Genomic DNA, 19,160 nt, shown 5'->3' with positions numbered 1-19,160 from the left:
CTCCACTAGGGCAGGGACTGATGTGATGTAAAGTACAGTGTAATATGTGTATGCTAGATCAATAACTGTTAATGTGTGTCAATTCTGCAGTTATTGTATACAGTATATACTATGCAGCTATATAGTGCAAACCTATTTATGAAACCCTGAAAACCCCTACTGTATCTGCGGCAAAAATGTCTGTTTTCTCGCTGCAGATAGGGATAATGGTTATCGCTGGCTATAGCGTTCCCCATGCTCTAACCTATTAAATAAGCAAATACAGTACCTGTCCTTCAATCACTACTGCAGAGATCAGTGCATGAAAAAAGGTTTTATTACTAAAATAAAGTATTTTTTGTTTGGTTACGTTTTTTTTGTTTTTTTTTTAATATATGTACATTGAAAATTTTCCTAATTTAGATGTTGATGGGTTACTGCACATGCTACAATTTTCAATAGCTATGTTCCCCGCTGCTAAATACACGGAAATGTATCTTAATATCTTTCACAGATCCTATATTTCTCCCCATAGAGGTTTCTTAATAGGCCTTTTAAGAAATCCTTCTTGTCCCAAATGTGGTCATCACTCGGCAGACCTTTATCATTGCCTATGGGCCTGTCCACTTTTAAGACGGTTCTGGTTAGCAGTTTGGCGCTTTGCCTCACAACATTTAGTGAACTACGGGGGTCAATCCGAGTTGTTCGCTCGTTGCCGATTTTTGCAACGGAGCGATTAAGGGCAAAAATGCGCATGCGCATGGTACGCAGTGCGCATGCGCTAAGTATTTTAGCACAAAACTTTGTAGATTTACTCACGTCCGAACGAAGAATTTTCATCGTTGTAGTGATCGGAGCGTGATTGACAGGAAGTGGGTGTTTCTGGGCGGAAACTGACCGTTTTCTGGGAGTGTGCGGAAAAACGCAGGCGTGCCAGGATAAAACGCGGGAATGTCTGGAGAAACGGGGGAGTGGCTGACCGAACGTAGGGCGTGTTTGTGACGTCAAACCAGGAACTAAACGGACTGAGCTGATCGCAATCTGTGAGTAGGTCTGGAGCTACTCAGAAACTGCTAAGAATTTTCTATTCGCAATTCTGCTAATCTTTCGTTCGCTATTCTGCTAAGCTAAGATACACTCCCAGAGGGCGGCGGCCTAGCATGTGCAATGCTGCTAAAATCTGCTAGTGAGCGAATAAATCGGAATGACCCCCTACATCCCCTTTACACCGGAATGGGCTATATTTGGCATTATACCCCCTGGTACAGTGGCAAACGCAGGATTTGCATGGGGGGGTTTCCAGAACTGGGTGGAGCCAATCACGGGGGTGGGGACTGAGGTGGCCCAGTATATGCTGGGTCCGTAAAACTAGTGTGCCTGTGTGTATATATATATATCCCATGTAAAGAAGGCGGCACTCAGAGACTTGAAGGTGCAAAAGAATATTTAGTAAACAAGCTGCAGAGTTACATCAACGTTTCGGGGCGCGCAGCCCCTTCATCAGGATGATGAAGGGGCTGCGCGCCCCGAAACTTTGATGTAACTCTGCAGCTTGTTTACTAAATATTCTTTTGCACCTTCAAGTTTCTGAGTGCCACCTTCTTTACATGGGATAGTGATGGAGGTGGAAACCTCATAGGATGGCACCTGAGCCAGAAAGCCCACGGAGGCCTTCCGAGTGCCGGCTACTACAAGGGTATCTATCTATCTATCTATCTATCTATCTATCTATCTATCTATCTATATATATATATAATACATATCTACACATATATATACCGTGTATGTGTATGTATATATATATATATATACACACACACACACACACACACACACACACATTCATAAACACATATACATAGCATATTAAACATGCATGCATATATATATATGTATATATATATACACACATACAGTACACGTATATATACACATGTATATATCATATTAAACATGCATACATACATATATATATATATATACACACACACACACACACACACACACTCATAAACACATATACGTAGCATATTAAACATGCATACATATATATATATATATATATATATATATACACACACATACAGTACACGTATATATACACATGTATATATCATATGTGTGTGTGTTTATATGTATGTATGTATATACATGTGTATATATGTATGCACATGGATATATATGTACTATAATTAAAATAAAGTAAACTGTTACTGCACTTACAAGTGCCACCAGGAAGACAGCAGGCTGCAGAGGACGCTAGACAGCCATTAATAATACTCATGCAGCTAAAAAAAAAAAAAAAAAAAAAAAATTTTTTTTTAAGTGGAGGGGGGTTTCTGGGTGCTCGGAAACCCCCCTGGGTGCGCCACTGTGGTACCAGAGCTCCCAAAGCCGTTAAAAAATAACTTTTAGCAATGTCATCGGCAGCTAGAAAAGCTGTTTTACACATGTGGGTTCATAGCTCCGTCCCGACTCTAGAAATGTTCAAGGAAAAACTATTTTTTATTTGTCATATGGATTGGTTGGAGGCCTCACTTCAAAAAGAATCTCGCACCGAATCCTTTTTCGCAACATGGGAAAGTTTTATTGAAACATTACCTACTCATACTAGGGAGGCCATTAGCTTATGCTTTCGCAGCACACTCTGGTATGAAACCAGGATTTTTCTTAGAGACCCTCCCATCACTCTTGAAAGCGCTGGCTAGCGGTCGTGGCATGCTCCCATCTCTCTACAGATCCAGAATGTACCTGTGAGTGTCATTTATTATTTTATGATATTGTACATGTTACCCCTTTTTGTACTCTTCCCTACATAACGCACTATGTCACAATGTTCCTGTAACTAATGTTAATTTCTTTACGGAAATGCTTCAATAAAGAAAGAAATGTTATTAAAAAAAAATATATATATGTACATTGTGTATACATATATTTTTCTCTGACGTCCTAGTGGATGCTGGGACTCCGTCAGGACCATGGGGAATAGCGGCTCCGCAGGAGACAGGGCACAAAATTTAAAAGTTTGACCACTAGGTGGTGTGTACTGGCTCCTCCCCCTATGACCCTCCTCCAAGCCTCAGTTAGGTTTTTGTGCCCGTCTGAGCAGGGTGCAATCTAGGTGGCTCTCCTAAAGAGCTGCTTAGAAAAAGTTTGTTAGGTTTTTTATTTTCAGTGAGTCCTGCTGGCAACAGGATCACTGCAACGAGGGACTTAGGGGAGAAGAAGTGAACTCACCTGCGTGCAGGATGGATTTGCTTCTTAGGCTACTGGACACTAGCTCCAGAGGGACGATCACAGGTACAGCCTGGATGGGTCATCGGAGCCGCGCCGCCGACCCCCTTGCAGATGCCGAATAGAGAAGAGGTCCAGAAACCGGCGGCAGAAGACGTCTCAGTCTTCATGAGGTAGCGCACAGCACTGTAGCTGTGCGCCATTGCTCTCCGCACACTTCACACCAGCGGTCACTGAGGGAGCAGGGCGCTGGGGGGGGCGCCCTGGGCAGCAATGTAATATACCTATTCTGGCTAAAATATATCACATATAGCCCCTGGGGCTATATGGATGTATTTAACCCCTGCCAGGTTCCAAAAAAAACGGGAGAAGAAGCCCGCCGAAAAGGGGGCGGGGCCTATTCTCCTCAGCACACAGCGCCATTTTCCTGCCCAGCTCCGCTGCGAGGAAGGCTCCCAGGACTCTCCCCTGCACTGCACTACAGAAACAGGGTAAAAACAGAGAGGGGGGGCACTTATTGGCGATATTTATAATATTTGAGCTGCTATAAAGGGAACACACTTATTAAGGTTGTCCCTATATATATTTATAGCGCTTGGGTGTGTGCTGGCAAACTCTCCCTCTGTCTCCCCAAAGGGCTAGTGGGGTCCTGTCTTCTATCAGAGCATTCCCTGTGTGTCTGCTGTGTGTCGGTACGTGTGTGTCGACATGTATGAGGATGATGTTGGCGTGGAGGCGGAGCAATTGCCTGTAATGGTGATGTCACCCCCTAGGGAGTCGACACCAGAATGGATGGCTTTGTTTATGGAATTACGGGATAGTGTCAGCACGCTACAAAAGTCGGTTGACGACATGAGACAGCCGGCAAACCAGTTAGTACCTGTCCAGGCGTCTCAGACACCGTCAGGGGCTGTAAAACGCCCTTTACCTCAGTCGGTCGACACAGACCCAGACACTGACACTGAATCCAGTGTCGACGGTGAAGAAACAAACGTATTTTCCAGTAGGGCCACACGTTATATGATCACGGCAATGAAGGAGGCTTTGCATATCTCTGATACTGCAAGTACCACAAAAAGGGGTATTATGTGGGGTGTGAAAAAACTACCGATAGTTTTTCCTGAATCAGAGGAACTGAATGAAGTGTGTGATGAAGCGTGGGTTACCCCAGATAGAAAACTGCTAATTTCAAAGAAGTTATTGGCATTATACCCTTTCCCGCCAGAGGTTAGGGCGCGCTGGGAAACACCTCCTAGGGTGGATAAGGCGCTCACACGCTTATCAAAGCAAGATACGGCCGCCCTCAAGGATCCAGCTGATAGGAGGCTGGAGAATACATTAAAAAGTATATACACACATACGGGTGTTATACTAAGACCAGCAATCGCCTCAGCCTGGATGTGCAGTGCTGGCGTGGCTTGGTCGGAGTCACTGTCTGAAAATATTGATACCCTGGATAGGGACAGTATTTTACTGACTATAGAGCAGTTAAAGAATGCATTTCTTTATATGCGAGATGCACAGAGAGATATTTGCACTCTGGCATCAAGAGTAAGTGCGATGTCCATATCTGCCAGAAGAAGTTTATGGACGCGCCAGTGGCCAGGTGATGCGGATTCCACGGTGGGGGGTCGCCTCAAACATTTCAGCGCACAGTGGGCTCACTCGCAGGTGGACCCCTGGATCCTGCAGGTAGTATCTCAGGGTTACAGGTTGGAATTCGAGAAATCCCCTCCTCGCCGTTTCCTAAAGTCTGCTTTGCCAACGTCTCCCTCCGACAGGGCGACGGTATTGGAGGCCATTCACAAGCTGTATTCTCAGCAGGTGATAGTCAAGGTACCCCTCCTACAACAGGGACAGGGGTATTACTCCACGCTATTTGTGGTACCGAAGCCAGACGGCTCGGTAAGACCGATTCTAAATCTAAAATCTCTGAACCTGTACATACAAAAATTCAAGTTCAAGATGGAGTCACTCAGAGCAGTGATAGCGAATCTGGAAGAAGGGGATTTTATGGTGTCCTTGGACATCAAGGATGCTTACCTTCATGTTCCAATTTGTCCTTCACACCAAGGGTACCTCAGGTTCGTGGTCCAAAACTGTCATTATCAGTTTCAGACGCTGCCGTTTGGATTGTCCACGGCACCCCGGGTCTTTACCAAGGTAATGGCCGAAATGATGATCCTTCTTCGAAGAGAAGGCGTCTTAATTATCCCTTACTTGGACGATCTCCTGATAAGGGCAAGATCCAGAGAACAGCTGGAGGTCGGAGTAGCACTAACCCAAGTAGTGCTCCAACAACACGGGTGGATTCTGAATTTTCCAAAATCCCAACTGATCCCGACGACACGTCTGTTGTTCCTAGGGATGATTCTGGACACTGTTCAGAAAAAGGTATTTCTTCCGGAGGAGAAAGCCAGGGAGTTATCCGATCTAGTCAGGAACCTCCTAAAACCAGGAAAAGTATCTGTGCATCAATGCACAAGAGTCCTGGGAAAAATGGTAGCTTCTTACGAAGCGATTCCATTCGGCAGATTCCATGCACGAACTTTTCAGTGGGATCTGCTGGACAAATGGTCCGGATCGCATCTGCAGATGCATCAGCGGATAAAATTGTCCACAAGGACAAGAGTGTCTCTGCTATGGTGGTTGCAGAGTGCTCATCTGTTAGAGGGCCGCAGATTCGGCATACAGAACTGGGTCCTAGTGACCACGGATGCCAGCCTGAGAGGCTGGGGAGCGGTCACACAGGGAAGAAACTTCCAGGGCGTGTGGTCAATCCTGGAGACGTCTCTTCACATAAATATACTGGAGCTAAGAGCAATCTACAATGCTCTAAGCCTGGCAAAACCTCTGCTTCAGGGTCAGCCGGTGTTGATTCAGTCAGACAACATCACGGCAGTCGCCCACGTAAACAGACAGGGCGGCACAAGAAGCAGGAGGGCAATGGCAGAAGCTGCAAGGATTCTCCGCTGGGCAGAAAATCATGTGTTAGCACTGTCAGCTGTGTTCATCCCGGGAGTGGACAACTGGGAAGCAGACTTCCTCAGCAGACACGATCTGCACCCGGGAGAGTGGGGACTTCATCCAGAAGTCTTCCACATGATTGTGGTCCATTGGGAAAGACCAATGGTGGACATGATGGCGTCCCGCCTCAACAAAAAACTGGACAGGTATTGCGCCAGGTCAAGAGACCCTCAGGCAATAGCTGTAGACGCTCTGGTAACACCATGGGTGTACCAGTCAGTGTATGTGTTCCTCCTCTGCCTCTCATACCAAAAGTACTGAGAATTATACGGCAAAGGGGAGTAAGAACGATACTCGTGGCTCCGGATTGGCCAAGAAGAACTTGGTACCCGGAACTTCAGGAGATGCTCACGGAAGATCCGTGGCCTCTACCTCTAAGACGGGACCTGCTTCAGCAGGGACCGTGTCTATTCCAAGACTTACCGCGGCTGCGTTTGACGGCATGGCGGTTGAACGCCGAATCCTAAGGGAAAAAGGCATTCCGGAAGAGGTCATCCCTACCCTGGTAAAAGCCAGGAAGGAGGTGACTGCACAACATTATCACCGCATTTGGAGAAAATATGTTGCGTGGTGTGAGGCCAGGAAGGCCCCGACGGAGGAATTTCAACTGGGACGATTCCTACATTTCCTGCAAACAGGATTGTCTATGGGCCTCAAATTAGGGTCCATTAAGGTTCAAATTTCGGCCCTGTCGATTTTCTTCCAGAAAGAATTGGCTTCAGTTCCTGAAGTCCAGACTTTTGTAAAAGGAGTACTACATATACAGGCCCCGGTTGTGCCCCCAGTGGCACCGTGGGATCTTAATGTAGTTTTGGATTTTCTCAAATCCCATTGGTTTGAGCCACTCAAATCGGTGGATTTGAAATATCTTACATGGAAAGTAACCATGCTACTGGCCCTGGCTTCAGCCAGGAGAGTGTCAGAATTGGCGGCTTTATCGTATAAAAGCCCATATCTGATTTTCCATTCGGACAGGGCAGAACTGCGGACGCGTCCTCACTTTCTGCCTAAGGTGGTTTCAGCGTTTCACCTGAACCAGCCTATTGTGGTGCCTGCGGCTACTAGCGATTTGGAGGATTCCAAGTTGCTGGACGTTGTCAGAGCATTGAAAATATATATTTCAAGGACGGCTGGAGTCAGAAAATCTGACTCGCTGTTTATACTGTATGCACCCAACAAGCTGGGTGCTCCTGCTTCTAAGCAGACGATTGCTCGTTGGATTTGTAGCACAATTCAACTTGCACATTCTGTGGCAGGCCTGCCACAGCCTAAATCTGTCAAGGCCCATTCCACAAGGAAGGTGGGCTCATCTTGGGCGGCTGCCCGAGGGGTCTCGGCATTACAACTCTGCCGAGCAGCTACGTGGTCAGGGGAGAACACGTTTGTAAAATTCTACAAATTTGATACCCTGGCTAAGGAGGACCTGGAGTTCTCTCATTCGGTGCTGCAGAGTCATCCGCACTCTCCCGCCCGTTTGGGAGCTTTGGTATAATCCCCATGGTCCTGACGGAGTCCCAGCATCCACTAGGACGTCAGAGAAAATAAGATTTTACTTACCGATAAATCTATTTCTCGTAGTCCGTAGTGGATGCTGGGCGCCCATCCCAAGTGCGGATTGTCTGCAATACTTGTACATAGTTATTGTTACAAAAAAATCGGGTTGTTATTGTTGTGAGCCGTCTGTTCAGAGGCTCCTACGTTTGTCATACTGTTAACTGGGTTCAGATCACAAGTTGTACGGTGTGATTGGTGTGGCTGGTATGAGTCTTACCCGGGATTCAAAATCCTTCCTTATTGTGTACGCTCGTCCGGGCACAGCATCCTAACTGAGGCTTGGAGGAGGGTCATAGGGGGAGGAGCCAGTACACTCCACCTAGTGGTCAAACTTTTAAATTTTGTGCCCTGTCTCCTGCGGAGCCGCTATTCCCCATGGTCCTGATGGAGTCCCAGCATCCACTACGGACTACGAGAAATAGATTTATCGGTAAGTAAAATCTTATTATTTATTTATTTAAATAGAGTAAACTGTCCAAATTTGGCAGGACACATTTCAACATTTTACTTGTTAAATTGACATGAAAAACACAAGGGGCAATAAAAAAAATCTTTCTCTTCCAGCCGTATAGATAAATAAGCATCATACAGTAGTAATGTTAAACAGTGGCTTTACTATTCTGAAGTGAAGTGAATGGGGTGCATATTAAAGATACAAGATTGTACAGAGGTAATAAGAGGTCCACATTAACAAATATAACAGCTGGAAGGATCATTTACACTGGCTATGTAAAAGGATTTGTCTAGTGCGACATGCCCTTTATCCTAAGTGGGCTGCGTGTTCCTATATATCTTATCAGCGACAAAGAGGAGGCGGACAGAGGGCGGGCTCACAGCCAATGGCTGTAGGGAACAGTGATAGCTAATTGAAAAAGACTTTAAAGAAAAGCATGGGGTTAAATGGACTTGCAACTTGTACCACTCAGTACCATTGTTTGTATTCTACACACAGCTGAGCCAGGCTAAATGCACCAATTGCCCCTGGTAGGGCTACTGTAGGTGATAAATCTCTTCAGATGGGTTTAGCCGCTATACACAGCTACACCCAATAACTAATGGGGACCCAAAACAACTATATTGCTTCGTCGGGCACCCATTAATTATAGCAGCTCCCAAAACAGTTGAATCCCCCTAAAGGCATAACACAGTGGTGATGCCCAACCGCTCACTTAAGTGGCCGACTGAGAAACTGTACCTACCTAGGACTGGTGCAGGTGTAGAGGGCTAGGCGACAATGAACGTCTCAGTCCTTGCACATATGGATATGCACCAGGAAAGGGCTTTAGTAACGGCATTAGCACGGAGGTGCAGGTGCATGTACAGCAAAAGAAGCAAAGATGGCCGCAGCCTCATCTGACTCATTATCAGACCCTGTGTAAGTGTGTAATTCATAGCCACACAATTGGCATGTGAATTTTTTTATTTATTTTTTAAAGCAAAAGGATGAGTGGAACATGAAGAGGTAAAACAGCTTCACGTGTCATTTCTCATACCTGCTTCTCACGCTTATTTCACTCTGACAAATGATATTGTGGGATGCCGACAAATGACGGCTCCTTTTTCCCAAGGTAAGCAGATTTACCTAGCATCTTTTTTATAACTGAACAACTTTTATTAACAGGGCCGTAAACCGTCTCAAGCTCAATTATGTCATTTTATAGGCAGATGCTCAAACTGTACCTGATACACAAGTTGTGGTTTAACCAGTGGTCCTTGTGTGTGTGTGTGTGTGTGTGTGTGTGTGTGTGTGTGTGTTGATTATCACCGTTTCAGTGCTTTATTGGCACAGCAAGGTAGCAGCTCTCATTACTAGCAATTACAGTGTACAGTCTAAGGCCTCTTCCCTATATACAGATATGTTTAGAACTAACACACCAGTGGGATGTCGGCAGGTATGTATAGTACTAACACACCACTGCCGACACCAGTGGGATGTCGGCAGGTATGTACAGTACTAACACACCAGTGGGATGTCGGCAGGTATGTATAGTACTAACACACCAGTGGGATGTCGGCAGGTATGTATAGTACTAACACACCAGTGGGATGTCGGCAAGTATGTATAGTACTAACACACCAGTGAGATGTCGGCAGGTATGTATAGTACTAACACACCAGTGGGATGTCGGCAGGTATGTACAGTACTAACACACCAGTGGGATGTCGGCAGGTATGTATAGTACTAACACAACAGTGGGATGTCGGCAGGTATGTATAGTACTAACACACCAGTGGGATGTTGGCAGGTATGTATAGTGCTAACACACCAGTGGGATGTTGGCAGGTACAGTATGTATAGTATGTACACTTGGATTAGCACACCCCCCCCCCCCCCCCTCACCTGCCCCTGTATGTTTTTAATTAGTAAGCAACCCTTGCATTTGCTGACTGCATATTTGACAAGGTGCTATGAATTGTAAGACCTTGATAAATGTAATCAGTATGTCCATGTTGGAGATATGTTTGGGGCGTAGGGCCTCATGGGTTGGTTTGTCTGGGCTGCTTCATTATGTACACTTCATTTAGCACTCTTCTGCACCTTATTTGTTTTTTATCAATGTAACATTTTTAACACTTTTTATTAATCCCTCTCACCTGTGTAACACTCTGAACACATAGCAATGATTCTTACTTATCTAACACCCTCCAACATCTTTACTTGCTATCTCTCACCAGTGTGGTGCCTTGGGGCAGTTTGGTTGGGCTGGCCTGGGGGGGGGGGGGGGGGGGGGGGGGGGGATCCCGTGCCCTGGAATGTTATGGACTTACCTGATGAGGTCACCTGGACGTGGTGGGTAGGCACATATGTTTGGTCAAACTCAAAACCCCAAATTTACATATTGTCCAAGTGCAGAATTTTTACAATTATTTTGATTAGTAATGTTTGGAATATGCACCTGCATTTTCTTTTTTGTGTGTGTGTGTGGCACTACAAGTCTCAGCATGGTAGCACCTCTCATTATGTTTAGAGTTAGGGTGTGCAGTCCAAATATCCACCCCCCTCCCCCAGTGGGATGTTGGCAGGTCTGTATAGTACTCAGCACATGAGTGAGATGTTGGGAGGTAGAAGTGCATATGGTGTTTGTAACATAATAGCTGAAGGATCATGTACAGCTGAGAATAAAGCAAGTTGTACTTTCTGTCATCCATGTTTCATCTTCTTATTTGTTCACACTTACTGTAATTTTAAATAGAGATTCATTATTCCAGAGCGACTTCCAGCTACCTTGGACCCAGTGCTCAGGATATGGACATAAACCATGAGAAGAGAACCAAAAAGTAGAATAACAAAGCAAATAAAGCATATATATTTGGGTGAGTCCTACTTACTCAGTGCTGCGCTTCTGTGGCCACAGAACATCATGTAATCCTTGGAGATCTAAATAAAGGAAAATAACAAACATCAATAGACTGAAGTACACATGACGTAATGCCGCGAGACAGACCACATCACCTGATAAGCTTATACACCCCGAGCACATCTCTAATCCGCCACTTGCATATAATAAGATGTAGCATTTGATCAGTCTCACTATCGGACCTCTGAGCAACCCTAGAATTGCTCTTAATATCATCACAACTGCGCTGGGGCCCATGAAACTGGTATAAGGACACAGTCGCTGGGTGCTGCACGCCCACAAAACGGTAGCCATACGCCTGCATATTTGTAGCCAGGCCCCATTACCTCCCCCACTAGACTTATCGGTTCATACTTTATCTCTCTACACTTTCTCTCCAAGCTGTAATATATCTGCCCCTATAATCCATCACAATATATGTGCGACTCATACACATGCACACTACAAAATACATCGGGAGACTGTGAAGACATCCGCATTCCATCCACCTCTGTACAGAGCTGTCTTAACAACACTGTAGGCCCTGGGCAAAACAATGACTGGGGCCCCTATCCACCCATTCATGAGAATAAATGAAAAAAATATATGTGAATGGCTGTCAGCACTTTGATTGGTGGATAGCTCCAGCCATCCTCCAATCAGCATTCTGACAGCCATTCACTGTCTGGCTGCAGGCTGGTAGGCAGGCAGGCAGAGAATACTCAATAAAGAATATGCAGTCCAAAAATGAGCGGTCTTATTCTGGATTCGAAGGGGTGGTGCTCCTGAATGTGTTCTAAGCTGCAGTCCTAGGGCACAGGCTGCTCAGATTTATAGGTAGAGAATGCTGCCTGACTGCTCTGCGCATGTGTAATTCACAATCACAGTGTCCTGGTAGAATTCTGTACCTACCTCCCAAGAAGCTCTGGAGGCACCAGTCTGTGGCCCCTGACTCTGCTCACCCCTGCTCAACTGCCCCTAGAATCAAGTGGCCCTGAGTAGCTGTCAGTGTGCTTATACGTTAAGATGGCCCCGCCATTGTATCAGACCCCAAGGTACACATCTTGAACTGAATCCATGCATAGTAATAAATGGTATATAACCGTAGTTGCCTACCCTCCCGCATTCTGCAGGAGACTTCCTGAAATAGTAGCAATCTCCCTGACTCCCTAAATAGACAAGCAATCTCCCTAATTCCCCCTTTATGTAACTGTTACATTCTTGGGGAAAATAAGAAATCAGAGCTAAATACATTCACATGGGATCATCAGTGTCATTTCCCTACATTAGTTATAAGGCACAATGATCCCTATGGCTAATTGCATTTTAAATTAGGATTCTCATGGCCACTTACAGTATATGCAACGTCTTATAAAACACAATACACGACCAAATCCTGCAAACTATCAGTGTCTTTTCATCAACAAGTAGATCTTACTAGCTTTTGGGCTCATTTACATTTGGATGTAAGTCATGTTTATGACACACCTCTCAGATGTAGTAGTACACATCCGCGCTGATAGGTGTTACTTTCACAATCTCCCTGACACGCTTTTTCACAAGTAGGCAAGTATGTATATAACTCAATGTCCAACAACTCTGTTGTGAATGGTATTTCCCATAGGTTTCCTTCCATGCAAATAATAATACCATAGTTTCATAATGCAATTTTGCAGTTGCAACTTATTAAACTGAATAACATTATAAACAGACTTCACATTCCCTCCTAATTGGTCATGTTTCCACCATCCAACCATCCGCCCCTCTAGAAAACATAGAAAAAAAAGAGAGAAAAAAACTCTAGAAAAAAAAACCATATAAAAGGGGGTGTCTTAGTAATGTTTTAATAAAAATACTTGAACTTAATTTCAACTTATGCCGGTGATGCCTCAACATGCTTGGAATCATAAAATAGGGGATCTGAAAGATCACATCCAGCTATTCAGAGATTATTTACACTGCACTTTGTCTTTCACCACCTGATTTAAGCCTGAGCCTGCAATAGGGGCTCACTCTGCAGCGACCCCACAACTGCAAACCCTCCATGGAAGCTTTTTAGGATTTTTTTTGTAGAACCTCAAGCATGTTATGAATAGAAGCTGATGGCAGACAAAAAGCAGCTTTGTGAATTGAGCTGTGCGCAAACCTTAAGCGATTTCTATATGAATATTACATTAAAACTTCTTGTACACTTGTATTATTATTATTGCTTAATTCTATTATTTACAAGAACGTCTGGCAAAGCAATGACATTTCCACTGGTTGAGAAACACTGTCCAGAAGGAGAAAAGTCCACGATTCCAAAATCTCGCAGTACGGCAATTCCCTAAGTGTTCTAGAGTAGAATGTAATCTCGTATACACTTTATGTATTTACTTTACACTGTCATGTCATTATGGTAACCATATGTTGTACGCGTATTCTTTCAATATTTTTCTAACCTCTGCCATCATAAAATGGTTAGATTTACCAGCTCAAATGTCAATCGCAGCTGTTTGCATCCTTTGAAAAGCAATCATATTCTCCGAATGCACGGAACAGAGCCGGCCTGGTTCCATTAAACAGCTATGAAAATGTAAAACATTGAAAAGGCCTATTTATGCCGCTTGCCACACATGCAGTCCAAAAGGTGAACGCAGGAGATTATCAGAGATATCTAGGCCCAGATTTACCAAGCCTTGGAGAGTGATAAATTGCATGGTGATAAAGTACCAACCAACCAGCGCCGGTCATTTTTCAAACACAGCCTGTAACATGGCAGTTAGGAGCTCATTGGATGTAACTTTATCACCGCGCAAATTATTACTCTCCAAGGCTTGATAAATCTGGGCCCTACTGTGCTCCGCTAGGTAACGCTTGAAACGGCAGAGCCCATATTTTTTTCTAAAAGGGGCGGCATCCAAGCTTTTTGGAGCTTAATGGGACATGTACTAAGCAGTGATAAAAGTGGAGAAGTGAGTCAGTGGTGAAGTTGCCCATGGCAACCAATCAGCATTGACGTAACATTTATAATTTGCATAATATAAAAGTATACAGAGCAGCTGATTGGTTGTCATGGGCAACTTCTCCACCGGCTCACTTCTCCACTTTTATCACTGCTTAGTACATGTCCCCCTAAATACCCTGATATCCAGCGTAATCTTGAGATAATGTTGTCCATTGTAAATTATACAGTATAGTAAATTTTTAGCCGGTGATGGATCATGAAATCCCTCTCCGGCAGCCTAAACTTACACTTGTGGAGCCCGATGGTCATGCAGAATGTAAGCCAGGTCCAAACCATTTAGTAAAGTGATAGCCAAGCCCCCAACCCCCTTAGGCTGATGGTATTGGAAGAACCTATAGGCATCAATATTGGTGTCAGCAGTGTATAATGGAGGTCAGTCCACATGATGAATAACTTAACCAGGATTGGTTTATTAACCAGGTATACCACAGGACTAGCAGTTGACGCAGTAGGTATACAGTGCAGGAGTGAGTGGATACTGAACCCAAGAACTGAAGTGGTCTAGGTGGTCTAAGCTAGGTGGTCTAGGTGGACACACTGGGTTAGTAGAGGCCCGGTGGCGTAGGGTTCGCAACCCTGCATTATTAACTAGGTGGTCTTAGTGGACTGAGTGGTATCCCATACAACTCTTAGTGGTCTGAAGTGGTCTAGGCTAGGTGGTCTACAGCAAGCGTAGGGCATATAGATAACTAGTATCTATAGGCTGTGCTATTGCATCACATGTTCGTTTGTTCTGCACAGCGCAACGTGATATTATTGTGTCATATGCGCTGTGGAAGAGCATACGCAGACGTGATTGTACAGACAAAGGGGTTTTTCTTTGATAACTTCGGGAAATCTCCCTGGTGGGCTTCACTGGAAAGGGTGAAATATAGTTATCTAATTTCTCTGTTTTTCACCCTACAAACAATTCCAGTTGAAAGATACCGAAAAGGAAATTTTCACTGCCTCTCTCAGGAAAATATTCCAAACAGAACTTCCACCGAAAGAAATTACGGTGTAAGGTCTGATAGGAGCCCTAAGTTGGGTACATTGCGATCCGCTACCAACAGTGTATTGTTTTACTGGCCAGCGTGGGCGAGAGCGAGTGGAAGGTGCTCGGGTATACTTCCACCGTCTACTTATATTGAGTATTTTGGTGTTTGTGGGAATTTTTTTAAATTATTAGAAGAGACCCACAAATATGGGAGCCAGTTGCTCAAGTAAGAGACGTTTAGACAGGGTTCAGGCAGAATTGTGGCCAAAAGGCTCAGCAAGGTTTATCATGTGTGAAAAATATGGTTCACACACAGAAGTTTTATGCAATGAGTGGGTATGTATGACTAACAATGATAGGGTACCATTCCCTAGGGTGGGCAGCTTTGAACCAGAGGTATTACAGAACTTAAGGTTAAGGATATGTCTGATAAAATCCAAGAAACAAAGGATTAAACCATACAGACTGTTTAAATTTATGGCAACAGGAGGGGGATATGCAAAGGGTATTAGCTCGCGCATTAGGTTCCAAACCTAGCGGGAAAATAATGGCGACCGCACCACCACCACCATATATTGTGGGGGAGAAAGTGGCTACAGACAATGGTACATTGGTACAGGATAGGAGAGTAATTGATAAATGTACTAATGCTAACCCTTGCCAGTTGTATCCCATTTTAAATTTTCCCCAGGATGCAAGCAGGAAGATGAGCCCAGCACGATATCGGCACTCTCTCTAGCAGCCACCATACAAGACACTCAGGTGGGCACGGCCCAACCAACAAGAGCAGTAGTCAGGCCCCCTAGTGGAGGGATAAGTGAGGTCGTGTCCACAGGTAAGTACGGTACCATACATTATGCAGAGACAATAGCACCTCACATTGTAGAGTCAAATCAAAATGATGTAATTGAATTAAATCCTGTCAGGGTGATCGCAGTCCCCAATGGGAAGACTGACGCTCAGGGAGTAACTCCCGTCAGGAACATTGCCATGCATTGTCCCTGGTCCCTGACAGAATTAAGGTCAATTATGTCAGAATTTCCCGATCCCAGAAAAGATCTAGTCGCATGCCAGAGGTTCATTAAAGAGTTAGGTAATGCCACCGAACCCACAAACAAAGATTGGCGAACAGTGCTACGGGTATGTTTACCCTCCAATATTGACCCCGCGAAATTTATAACTGATTGTAACTTAGACGCAGAAGTACCTCTCACTGATGAGTACACTCAGGAGAATGTACGACAAATCAATCTGCAATTAGGAATATATTTCCCTACTGTTGTCAAATGGAATAAAATCTTTTCCATAAGACAAAAGGAAGGTGAAACGGCATCCGAATATTTCCATCGAGCACTGCAGGAAATGGCTAGATACACTGGGATCGAGGACATTAGAGACAATGTACATCATAGGGAGGTAGCTGTTTCAGTATTAATGGACGGGTTGAAGGAGGCACTCAGAACAAGGGTACAGACCTCTCTACCAAACTGGAGAGGTATCTCGGTGGCTGCATTGAGAGAGTCCGCTATCGAGCATAATAGGAACATCATTAAACACAGGGAGTCACAGGGGGAAAAACTGATGACGGTAAGTATACAGGCCCTTACGGCAAAACCCCATCAGCCGAAAACCCGGACCCCTGTTGTTTGGGACAGACCTAGAACATGTTACATTTGTAGGAAGGAAGGGCATTTTGACTGTAAGAGTAGTAGAGCGCATAGCCAAGATAGACCCCTAGACAGAGAATACGAACCACACTACTACTCACATAATTGGGATCAGGGACCACATAGGAGAAGTTACGAGCCACATGCAGGGGAAACAAGGAGGTACCCACCAAGGAGAGATGGGTAGACCTCCGGAAATTCTCAGCTACCTCCCCCACATATCGTAGCTGCCAATGCGCTGCGGGAGGGTCTCAACACACAATAGGGGTTGGGCCACACCTGTAGTCTGCAGCCAGTGAAGTTGATTGCTAGCCTTGGTAGTGAACCTGAGGTCACGGTTGATGTAGCTGGTGTACCATTACCTTTTCTTGTAGATACAGGGGCGGCCAGGTCAGTGCTAAATTCGACTGTAGGTATAAAAACCACGGGTAAAACAATTTCGGCAATGGGAGTAACAGGAACGGTGCAACACTACCCGTTGAGTAGACCGGCAGAGATTACGATAGGGCCCCTGCAGACCAAACACTTTTTTCTGCTGGCTGCATCGGCTCCAACTAATCTGCTCGGCAGAGATTTATTGTGTAAAATGCGGTGTGTCATAAATTGTACTCCTGAGGGTGTCTTCTTGGATATACCCGAGAATCACGTTCAAGAAGTGCAAGATATATTAGAACACCCTTAAAGGCTAATGTCGCACTCTGCTGTTATAGACAAGTGTCCATCAAAGGTAGTGGAAATGATCTCACAAATACCGGGTTCCCTTTGGACCAAAGATGGACAAGACACTGGATTGATGGCGAATGTAGCTCCAGTAGTAGTGCAAGTAAAAGATGGTAGGATAGCTCCAAAAATCCCTCAGTATCCTCTGAAGCCAGAGGTAGAATTAGGAGTGTACCCCGTCATAGAGCGCTTGCTACAACAGGGCATCCTAGTCAGGACGTCCAGCACTGCCAATAGTCCCATCTTCCCTGTGAAAAAGAGTAAGGGGAGGGGTTACAGGCTAGTGCAGGATCTAAGGGGAGTAAACAAGATAGTTGAGAGCCAACTCCCCGTAGCGCCCAATCCAGCTGTCATCCTCATGCAAATTCCCCCTACTGCGAAATTTTTCACTGTTATTGACCTCTGTTCTGCTTTCTTTTCTGTCCCGCTGCACCCTGACAGCCAATACCTCTTTGCATTTACATACAGAGGAGTACAGTACACCTGGACTCGTCTTCCCCAGGCTTCATTGACAGCCCGAGTATTTTCTCCCAGGCCTTGCATGACTGTTTACAATCCTTTCAACCTGAGAGCGGATCAGTGCTAATACAGTATGTCGATGACTTATTGTTGTGTTCTGACTCACTCGAATCATCCTTGAAAGACACAAAACAGCTTCTGTTTCATCTTTCCCAAACGGGACACAAGGTTTCAAAGGATAAGTTGCAGCTGTGCCAGACCAGGGTAAAATATTTGGGACATTGCTTGACTCAAGGACTTAGACACCTCACCGCTGATAGAATACAGGTGATTCGCGACATGACTCTGCCGCAAACGCAGCAACAGATCCGCACTTTCCTTGGAATGTGTGGGTACTGCCGAAACTGGATTCCAGGGTTCTCTATACTGGCTTTACCTTTGCAAGAAATGGTCTCTTCAAACAAACCAGAATGGGTCTCGTACACAGATGAGTCCGAACTGGCATTTGAGAGACTCAAACAGTGCCTATCACAGGCACCTGCATTAGGTATGCCAGATAATGAGAAGCCCTTCGAATTATACGGTACAGAAAGTGCAGGGTGCGCAGCAGGAGTTTTAACACAGAGACATGGTGATGCCAGCAGACCGGTAGCATACTACAGTGCACAGTTGGACACTGTAGCGAGGTCTCTCCCCACTTGCTTGCGAAGTGTTGCAGCGATAGCTTTGCTGGTAAATAAAAGCGAGGACGTAGTGTTAGGACATGAACTGACCATTCATACACCTCATGCAGTATCAGCCTTGCTAAACTCAGCCCAAACCAGACATGTCTCATCTGCTCGGTTTACAAAGTGGGAATTATCACTGATGGCCCCTGTCAACATCACCATTAAGAGATGCAGCTCACTAAATCCTGCAACTTACTTGCCAAGTGTGCCTGGACAGGCACAAAGGGTGGAGGATGAGAATGATGGTGAAGGAGGATTTGGTGCAGACACTGATACGCATGATTGTATGGAATACCTGAATCAGACTTTCACAGCGAGACCTGACATCAGTGACAACCCACTGGAAGGGGTAGACTTTACCTTTTACACTGATGGTAGCTGCCATAGACAAACGGACTCGGGAGACCTGTGCACTGGATACGCAGTTGTAGACGACAGAGGTATCATAGAAGCTGAACCCGTGGGCCCACC

The 19,160-nt window shown here is 45.1% G+C and overlaps 1 long non-coding RNA gene across 1 annotated transcript in view; it reads right to left on the bottom strand.

Moving 5' to 3' along the window:
* The window catches only part of LOC135050156 (uncharacterized), an 876,439-nt gene that overhangs the window by 453,030 nt on the left and 404,249 nt on the right, over positions 1–19,160 (bottom strand). Inside the window, exon 6 of the long non-coding RNA XR_010241558.1 lies at positions 11,125–11,173. This is a non-coding gene — a long non-coding RNA (uncharacterized LOC135050156). The remainder of the gene's footprint in view (positions 1–11,124; positions 11,174–19,160) is intronic.

This window comes from Pseudophryne corroboree, chromosome 2, assembly GCF_028390025.1.
Source record: "Pseudophryne corroboree isolate aPseCor3 chromosome 2, aPseCor3.hap2, whole genome shotgun sequence".
In the NCBI taxonomy this organism is placed as follows: domain Eukaryota; kingdom Metazoa; phylum Chordata; class Amphibia; order Anura; family Myobatrachidae; genus Pseudophryne; species Pseudophryne corroboree.
Note: the sequence above shows the minus strand (reverse complement) of the source record. Positions and strands in the feature narration are given on the sequence as shown.